This window comes from Loxodonta africana, unplaced genomic scaffold (genome assembly GCF_030014295.1).
Source record: "Loxodonta africana isolate mLoxAfr1 unplaced genomic scaffold, mLoxAfr1.hap2 scaffold_43, whole genome shotgun sequence".
Classification (NCBI taxonomy): Eukaryota; Metazoa; Chordata; class Mammalia; order Proboscidea; family Elephantidae; genus Loxodonta; species Loxodonta africana.
The window spans coordinates 162,501-172,500 of record NW_026975144.1 but is presented as its reverse complement, the minus strand read 5'-3'; positions in this window follow the sequence as shown (position 1 = coordinate 172,500).

Genomic DNA, 10,000 nt, shown 5'->3' with positions numbered 1-10,000 from the left:
GTCTCTGCCTGTCTCTGTCTCTGCCTCTGTCTCTGTCTCCGCCTCTGTCTCTACCTCTGTCTCTGCCTCTGCCTCTGCCTCTGTCTCTGTCTCTGTCTCTGCCTGTCTCTGTCTCTGCCTCTGTCTCTGTCTCTGTCCCTGCCTGTCTCTGTCTCTGCCTCTGCCTCTGTCTGTCTCTGCCTGTCTCTGTCTCTGCCTCTGTCTCTGTCTCTGTCCCTGCCTGTCTCTGTCTCTGCCTCTGCCTCTGTCTGTCTCTGCCTGTCTCTGTCTCTGTCTCTGTCTCTGCCTCTGCGTCTGTCTCTGCCTCTGTCTCTGTCTCCGCCTCTGTCTCTACCTCTGTCTCTGCTTCTGTCTCTGCCTGTCTCTGTCTCTGCCTCTGCCTCTGCCTCTGCCTCTGTCTCTGTCTCTGTCTCTGCCTGTCTCTGTCTCTGCCTCTGTCTCTGTCTCTGTCCCTGCCTGTCTCTGTCTCTGCCTCTGCCTCTGTCTGTCTCTGCCTGTCTCTGCCTCTGCCTCTGCCTCTGCGTCTGTCTCTGCCTCTGTCTCTGTCTCCGCCTCTGTCTCCACCTCTGTCTCTGCTTCTGTCTCTGCCTGTCTCTGTCTCTGCCTCTGCCTCTGTCTGTCTCTGCCTCTGCGTCTGTCTCTGTCTCTGTCTCTGCCTCTGTCTCTGTCTCCGCCTCTGTCTCTACCTCTGTCTCTGCCTCTGCTTCTGTCTCTGCCTGTCTCTGTCTCTGCCTCTGTCTCTGTCTCCGCCTCTGTCTCTACCTCTGTCTCTGCCTCTGCTTCTGTCTCTGCCTGTCTCTGTCTCTGCCTCTGTCTCTGTCTCTCTCTGCCTCTGCCTCTGCGTCCGAGCGTAGCGGGCCCGCTTCGGGATACCGCGCGGGCGCGTGGCCGGCGGGCGCGCGAGTCGTGCGGTCGACCCTACGTAGTTCGGGCGCGCGCCCCCGTGTCTCGCGTGCGACGCGTCCTCCGGGGTCGCGTGCGTGCGTGCGTGCGTGCGTGCGGGCGGGCGGGCGGACGCGGGTGCGTCGCGGTCACCGTCCGTGCGCGTGCGCCGTCTCGAGCGCGTCCCACTTTGGGGGGACGGCGGGCGCGCGGGGGCGCCGCGGGCGTGTGGCCGTGCCGCGCCTTCCGCGTGGGCGTCCCCCCGCGCCGCGCGGGAGGCGCCCGTTCGTTCGCGTCTCCCGCCCGCGGTTCCGGTGCGCCGTCTCTCCGTCCTCGCGCGTCGCCGGGCGTGCGTCCGAGCCCGCGTGCCGCCTGCCCGTGGGTGCCGCGTGTACGGGGCCGCGTCCGCGCCCGCGTCCCCGAGCGTCAAGTGCAGGCCGCGCGCGCCTAGTGGAGCGTGCCCGCCCGCTCCGTGTATCGTGTGCGCGGGGGCGACGCGCGTTCCCGCGTGTTCCGCCTGCCTGCGTCTACCTCCGCGTCTCCCGAGCGTCCCGTGCGTGCGTCTGCTGTGCGCGTGCGTCTCCGCGTTTCCGCGTGCCCCGGGCGTGCGTCCGTGTCGCCGGAGGGCGCCGCCGCCGCCGCCGCCGCTGCGTGCGCGTACGTGTCCGCGCGGGTGCGCGCGTGGCCTCTCCGGTGCGCGCGCGCGCGCGCGGCCCCGTCCGTCCGAGTGCGGCGCGCCCTCTTCGGGATGCCGCGCGGGCGCGCGGCCGGGCGTACGTACCTCGTGCCCGTGCCCCCGTCTCGCGCGCGACGCGTCTATCGCGTCGCGCGTGTGTGGCGGGGGCGCCGTGTCCTCCGAAGCGCTGCGGCGCGGCCGTCCGCCCCGTCGCGCCCCTCCCTCCGTCCGCGCGGGTGGGCGTCCCGCTTCGGGGGGGGGCGGCGGGGGTTGGCCGCGGGCGGGCTTCTGTTGGGGGGATCCACGGGCGTGTGCCCCTGAGGCGTACCTTCCCGTGTTTCGGCCGCGCCGTCCGTGCGAGTCGCCGTGCGTCCGGGCCCCCGTGCGCGTGCGCGAGCGGACCGTGTCCGTGGGTGCCGCGCGTCCGCGTTCCCGCGTGTTCTGCCTGCCCGCGCCTACCTCTGTGTCTCCCGGGCGTCCCGGGGTTGTGTCTGCTGCGCGCGCGCGCGCGCCCCCTCGCGTCCATCTCCGTGTTTCCGTGTGCTCCGTGGGCCCGTCCGTGTCTCCGGAGGGCACCCTGCGGTGCGGGCGCACGCGCGCGCGGGCGCGTTCCCGTCCTTCCGTCCGTCCGTCCGTCCGTCCGTCCGTCCTCCTCCTCCTCCTCCTCCTCCTCCTCCTCCGCCCCCCACCGCCCACACCCCCGCCGCCCCCCGCCGCCCCCACCGCCTCCGCCGCCTCCAAACCTCTTCCCCGCCTGGCGGGTGGCAGCCGGCGGCCACGTCGGACTGGATCCGGATATCGCCAGCGTGGGGCCCACGGCAAGGGCGCAGGCGGGGTGGGGTTGGGGGTGCGTGGTGGGCGGTGGGGGGGGTGGCGCCAGCGGTCCTCGGCGGCGGCGGGCCTAGCGCCGCCGGCACGTGCCCCTCCGGTTTCAGTCGGGACCGCCTCCGTGACGTCGAGGAGAGCTTCTCCACCCGTCCGTCCGAGGGCGCGGGGGTTCGGCGGACCGAGGGTGCCGTCGTCCCTCGACGACCGCCTTCGGGTCGCGCGCACACACACGCTCGGAGGCGCCCCGTCTCAACTGAAAGGAGTCGGCGGAGTAGAAACCGCGGCCCTCGAGACAGCTCCCTAACGCCGGGTGCGTGCGGCGGGGTGCTTTCTACACCCTACAGAAGGAAAACGCCTGTGGCCGGAGTTCTCGACGCCCGCCTTTCGACGCACCCTCTCGTCGCCTCGCTCCGTTTCCTAAGGCTCTCGTGACTCCTCCCGTTCTATTTCAGGGAGGCGCAGCTGAAGGGCTATCCGCTCCGCCCGTCCGTGAAGTTGGGCTTTCCCCCCGAAGGTGGCCGGAAGGGGGTGGGGGGGCGCGTGAGCCAAAGGATCTTGAAAACGCGGCGGCGGCGGTACCGCTTTCGGCTCTCGCCGATCCCACGCAGAGGCGGGGGCGCGGGCAGGTCCGCGCGCAGGTGCCCGTGCGAAGGTGCAGGCGCGTGCAGGCGCGGGCGCGCGCGCGCGCGCCCTCGGGCAGGTACGTAGAGGCGGGCGCCCGCGCGTGCACACCCCTAGGCGTACGCACGGGCACGGACGCGCCCGAGGGCGCGCGCGTACCGGCGCGGGCGCGCCCGTGTGGGCGCGCCCACGCCTACGCGCGTGTACCCGCGCGGGTACGCACGGGCAGGCACGTGCGTACCGCACGCCCGCGCACGGGCGCGTGCACGCGCCTGCGTGTCCGTATCTGCAGCCACGGGCGTGAGCGCGTGGGCGCCTACCGTCCTTCTTCTACCTAACGCCGTCACCGGGCTGGCTCGGCGTCCAGGTATGCCTGTCTCCCCCTCCCCTCCAATCCCCTCCCCCTCCCCGTCCCCCTCCCCGCCCCCCTCCCCTCCCCTCCCCTCCCCCTCCCCCTCCCGTCCCTCCCCCCTCCCCCGTCCCCCTCCCCCTCCCCTCCCCTCGTCTCCGCTCCCCTCCCCCCTCCCCCTCCCCGTCCCTCCCCCCACCGCCTCCCCTCCCGCACCCCTCCCCCTCCCCTCCCCCTCGCCTCCCCTGCCCCCATCCCCCTCCCCTCCCCCACCCCTCCCGCCCACCCCCTCCCCCTCCCCCTCCCTCTGCCTGTCTCCTTCCTTTTCTGAAACCGGGTTTTCCTCTTCGAGAGCCGTTCCGCCCCTCGGGCGAAACCAACTCGCCGCGTACCGGAGACCGAGTGCAAAGACGGAGCCCCGGCGGCGCGGCGGCGGCGGCGGCTCGGAGCTCGGCTGCCGACCGAGATCGTCGGCGGTTCGGATCCGCCGGCTCCTCCTTGGGAAGCCCGTGGGGCGGCTCGACTCTCTCCCCTAGGGCCGCTCCGAGTCCCGAGCCGCTCGACGGCACGCGACGGCAGCGGCGCCGCAGTCAGTTCTCTATCTAAACGGAAACGACGACGATGACGAACGTCAGTCTTCACCGCCACGCCCTACTCCCCACCCGAGCACCGTTCCAACTCGGGTGTTTCTCTCCCTGTGGCGGGGGTCCCCCCCGACTGAGAAAAAATAAACCGCCCCCCGAGGACGGCCCGCGTTCGGAGCCTCTTGGTAGTAGCGCGCCTTCACGGGACGACGGCACGCGCGCCCGTCACCCGCTTCCCGGAAAGCTCCCCCCGCAGAGAGTCGCGAACTCGGGCGAAGACGGAGGAGTCCGCGTACCCGTCGCCCAAGGTTCAGCCATCGTCCGATTGGAAACCGGTGCCTTCCCGGTCCCGCCTCCCCGTCGATCGACGCCTCCCGGGGGTGGGATGGCTTCCAGCCGAACCAGCCTACCGTACCCTTCCCCTCCTACGTACCTCGGGAGGTCGGCTCGGACAGGGAGGGGCCCGTCAGATGTCCAGTCCGCCGTGAGCTTTCCACGACGACGGTCGGCCGGTCGGCCGGTCGGTCGGTCGGTCGTCCCGGAACACCCCGGTCGGGTCCGCGCGCGCGCGGCACGGGCTTCACACACCTCGCTCCTCTGGCTTCCCGGGAGACGCTCGCGGCACGGCGACGCGTGCAACGCGGGAACGGCGACGCTGCCCTCGGCCTTACCGTCCCCCCCCTCCAGCCGAATACGGCCCCGGCCCTCACCGCGGGCCGAGTTGGGGGGCTGGGGGTCGGGCCGGGGGGGGGGATCGGCGGCGGCGGCCCTCGTCGGCAGGCGGCGCTAGCGCCGCCGGCGTGCGGCCTTACGGTTCCCGTTGCGATTCCCCTCGTGGGCGCGGAGAAAAGCCTCTCCATCCGGCCAAGGGGGCGCCCGTTCGGCGGACCGAGGGCGACGACGGGGGGCTGCCCGTCCGCCTGAGCGCGCGCCCGCTCCCGCAGGCACAGGCGCGCGCGGGCGCAGGCGCGGGCGCAGGCACAGGCGCACACGCTCAGACACGCGCTCACGCGCAGACGCGCACTCAAACCCATACAGACACGCACAGACGCACACACAGACGCACGCACAGACCCGCGCTCACGTGCGCAGGCGCCCCCACAGACGCAGGCGGACACGCACACGGGCACGCCCGCAGACGCGCACGCGCACGCACGCAGTCACGCGCGCACACGCAGGCACACACGCCCGGACACGCGCGCACACGCCCCCGCAAAGACGCGCCCCCGCACAGACGCGCGCGCGCGCGAACGGACGCACGCTCGCGCGCAGGCACGCGCGCACACGCACCAGGCCACCCGGAACGTTTGCCAACTCCCCGCCCACCTCAGCACCCCACCCCCGGGCCCGAGGCGCGTGGTCCCCCACCGCCCCCACCCTCCGACCCCCCCACCGCCCCGCTCTCGGCCTCCCACCCCCCAACCCCCCTCCGGCACTCCACCCCCCACCCCCACGACTCACGCACACACGCCCGCCCGCCCGCCCGCCCGCCCGCATTCGGGAGCCGCCGGAGATCTCTCGATGCTCGAGACGCCGACTCACCCCTCTCCCTCCCCCCCCCCCGCCCCGGAGACGCCACCTTCCCGAGTCCGCCCGCGAGCCCGGAGAGCACTCGCTCGGGCCGAGCCGCCCGAGGGCCTCTGGGCGGGCGTTCGCGGCTGGCCCGCCGCGCCTCCGCTGGACCTCACTAAGTCCGGCCTCGCTCCCGAGAGCCTCGAGGGCCTCCCTCGGTGAGATGTCTCCCCAGTCGGACCGGGGGGCCCAGAGCCGGTCCGTACCGGCTCTGGGAAGGCGTTCCCGGCCTCCCCCCCGCCCCCCGTTTGCCCGCCCGCGTCGCGGGAGGATGGAAAGCGATGAGGAAGAACGCTCTCGGTGGCGGCCGTGGTTTTCTTTTGCGACGCGGATGCCGGCAAACGCACGGCTCCCTCCCTCCCTCCCTCCCTCCCTCCCGACGCAATTTGCCCGTTCAACCCGCCTCACGCGTACCGTTGGCTCGGCGACAGGGACGACGGCGGAAAACGTCTCCCGGTCTGCCTGCTGCGCCACGCGGGCACTCAAAGAACGAGGAGGAAAACTTCGGGGACTGGCGGTCTCATCCCGTCCCGTTTGTCGCGTCCGTCCAAAGGATACGGATCGGAGAACACCTGCCCGTCCGACGCTTGGGACGTGCTCTCTTCTCCCTCCCGCCCCCGGTGGACGCTCATCCCCTCGGGCGCCCCCCCCCCGTTCGGCCCTTTCGGGGGCGAGCGCGCGCGCGCGCCCCATGACGCTCCCGAGAGGTTTCCCCGGCGGCCCGGGGGAGTCTGTCCCCTCTGCCACCCTCGAGCCCCGGCCGGGGCCCAGGTGGACCCGGTTCCACCCCCCCGCCGCCCTTCGCTCCGGTCGTCGGCTGTCACCCGGCGGCCGCTTCGATACCGTCCCCCTCCGGAGCTCTGCGGCGCCGACGGGATGGGAAGCGGTCCCGGCGGGCGCGCGCTGGCCACGGCGGCCCGGGGCCTTCGCTCCGTCTCCTCGAGCCCGGCCTGGCTCCCGGCGTCCTCCCGGGGTCCTCCCGGGGTCCTCCCTCCCTCCCTCCCTCCCTCCCTCCCTCCCTCCCTCCCTCCCTCCCTCCCAGGGCCCCCCCCGAGTGGGACACGCCGGCTGGCCGGCATGGTGCTCCAGGGCTCCAGCGGGGTAGACGGGATCTTCCTGGCTGAGGGGCGAAATGGCCCGGCTGGGCCGGACCCCCTTGGATCGGAACTTTGGGAGATGGGGCCAAGGTGGTGGAATAGGCTGACGCTTCCGCCTAGCTCTCTTGACGACAAAGACCCGGAAACACAAGCGAACGAGTATGTCTGCGACGAGCGGGGAGTCCTGACCGTCGAAGGCGGGCTTAGACGACGCACTGAGGGGCAGCGGCAGGAAGAGACCTTTCAGGGGCAGAGAGGGTTTACCGGCCCTGCCCCGCGGGGAGCCCTCAGGCACCATTCCCAGAGCGGCTGCTGCAGTGGGCTGGTACCGTCGTTCCACTGCTGTTCCGTCAGGGAGAAGCAGCCAGCCACACAGCCTGCTCACACCTCCGGAACCTGAGGAGGGCCCGGCCGGGCGGATCCCCTTGGCCCAACCGACCCCGCGCCGTGGCCGGCCCCACCGTCTTCCGGCCGCCCCGCGCCGAGAAACGTGTTCGGCGGCGGCGCTGGGAGGCGGGGGAGGGGGGCGGGGGGGGAGCCGGGACGGGGCCGGGCGTCCGGCCGCCCGGCGACGCGCCCTCGCCGGCCGCCGATCCGGATCCGTCCCGCTGCACTCCGCGCCGGTTGTCGGCCGCCACCTGGCGGCCGCTTTGATATCGTCTTCCCCCGGAGCTCCGGCGCCGGCGACACGCGCGGGAGGCGATGTGGCCGCGCTGGCCGAGGCGACGTTCCCGGACGCCGGCGGCGGCGTCGGCAGGATCGTCCTGGCCGAGGCGGGAAAGGGCCCGGCCGGGTGGATCCCCTTGGCCCAACCGACCCCGCGCCGTGGCCGGCCCCAACGCCTTCCGGCCGCCCCGCGCCGAGAAACGTGTTCGGCGGCGGCGCTGGGAGGCGGGGGAGGGGGGCGGGGGGAGAGCCGGGACGGGACCGGGCGTCCGGCCGCCCGGCGACGCGCCCTCGCCGGCCGCCGATCCGGATCCGTCCCGCTGTCGCCCGCGCCGGTTGTCGGCCGCCACCTGGCGGCCGCTTTGACATCGTTTTCCTCCGGAGCTCCGGCGCCGGCGACATGGGAGGCGCTGTGGCCGCGCTGGCCGAGGCGACGTCTCGGGACGCCGGCGGCGTCGGCGGGATCGTCCCGGCCACGGTGGGGCGCCGGCGCCAGAGCCACGTTCCGGAATTGGGCCCGCAGCTTCATGTGGCCGAGGCGGTGGCCGTCGCCGCCGCCGCCGCCGCCGCCGCCGCCGCCGCGCTCCCGGGTGCCGTGTTTTAGACGGCGCTGGACCGAACCGGGCCGCACCGAGACGGCGCAGGCAGAAGAACGGGACAAGGCACGCCCCGGCCGTTCGCGCGCCTTCCTTCGCGCGGCCCGGTCGTCACCGGGGCCTCCGGCGTAGGTCCGGGGTGGCCCGCGGAGGGCGCCCCGGGCCCGGGCGCGGTCCCGCGTGGGGTCCGGACCGTCGGAGAATTTTTTCAAAGTCCCGCTCCGGGGGTCCCCGGGCCGAGGTTGCCGCCCCCGGCCCGCCCCGGCCCGGCCACGGACCCGCGCGGGGCCCGGACCTTCGGAGGGGCCCCGCCGCCCGAGAATTTTTTCCAAGTCCCCCCTCCGAGGGTTCCCCGACCGGCCCGCGTTGGCCGCAGCGCAGGCGGCTGGCTCTGGGCGCCCGCGCGGCCCCGGCCAGCTCCGTCACCCCGTCCCGCGGGTCGACCAGAGGATCCCGGGAGCTCCGGGGGGGGGGGGCGGGGCGCTGGGGGCCATGGGGTCGCGCTACGGACCGATGGCCGGGCCGCAGTTCCGGGGGCTCGCCGTGGGGAGCGGGCCCCTCCCGCCGCGGGGCGTGGCTTTTCTCTCGCCCAAAACGGGCGATTTGGGCCACCAGATTGGTGCTGACACGCTCTCCTCGCTGGGTGACTCCCGCTGAGCAGATGGGAAACCTGGACGGGTCCGTAGACGCCGGTCCACCGACGGCCCACGCCCTCCCCCGCTCCTCCCCGCTTGAGCCGCCCGCCTGGGGCCCGTGCGCCGGCTCTCGCGCGTCCAGATGTCCAGCCGCGGTGCCTCCCCCCGGTCTCCAGTGCCCGAGGGCGGCGTGGCACGGGCGCCGCGGGCCCTCTGACCCGCGTGCCCCTTGTCGCAGGCACCCGCGGTGGCCGCGGTGCTCGCCAGAGTGTGCCCCGCTCCCCCCCTCCCCCAGGCCCACGTGCCTCGCGTGTCAGGCGTTCTCCGTGTGCAGGGGTCCTCGCGGCCACCTTTCCGCAGCCGGGGCGGGCGAGGCAGAAAGCGGGTCCTCTCCGGGGCTGTCTTCGCCCGCCTCCTGGCAGCCCTGGCGGGGGGGTCTTCTCCTCCTCGCTTGTGCCTGGGCTGACCCGATCGATGTGGTGTTGTCGTGCTCTCCCGGGCCGGGTCCGAGCCGCGCCAAGACGAGGGACGGACATTCGTGGCGAATGGGACCGCTCTTCTCGCTCAGCGCGCGGGCCCCTCGCTCCTCCTCCCCGCCCGCCGGTGGTGCGCAGAGGGGCAGGGGCACGGAATCCGGCCCGACCTCGCTCATCTGCCCTCGTTCGCGGCCTCGCGGCCAGCGTCGGCGGTGGCGGGGTCCTGAGACCGAGCAGGACAGCCTCTGCTCGTGGCCCTGGTGTTCTGCCTCGCGTCGGGCCCTCCCCCGCCCCCCGCGGCGGGGGGGCTCTCTGGTCAGGCGCACCCGCGCGCCCCACCCAGGTGGTGCCGGTGCGCCTCGAGTGGCCCTTTGGCGGTGCCCCTGGAACGCTCCAGGCCGTCCCTCAGGTGCCTGAGGCCGGGTGGCGGTGCCGTTTCCCCGTTCCCAGCCCACCCTTCCGGTCACCGCTCACGCGTGTGGGCGTGCGCCCCTCGAGCCGAGAGAAATAAAAAACAGGAGTGCGGCCGGGAGGGAGAGAAAGGATGTGGAGGAAAAAAAAAAAAAAAGAAGGGGGGTCGAGCGGGGTAAGACCTTTAGAGCACGCACGCCTCGCGGGAGGGTGCCGTGCCTGATCCCGAGAAGGCGGGGGTGAGAGAGGGGTGCGCGCGTGCGTGCCCGCCCCGGTGCTTGCCGAGACCCGCGTGAGGCAAGCGAGAGCGGAAGGAGGAGGGCCCGCGTGTTGCTTCCGCCGGTGCCGAGGGAAGTCGCCCTTGCGAGGTGGGGGCCCAGGCTGCGTAGCCGCGGCTGGGCCCCGGCGGTCCGTTGTTAGGCTCTGTCGTACCTCCTCCCCCCCGCGGGCCGCCCTAGAGCGCGGACCCCTCTACAGAGGGAGACCGGGGGGTGTGTTGGGCTTTTAGGTGCCCAGGCAAGCCTCGGGTGTGCGCGGCGCGTACCCGCGAGGCCCCGCGCGCTCGCCGGAGCCTGGCTCCGGTGAGGCGGGATGAGGCGGAGAAGCT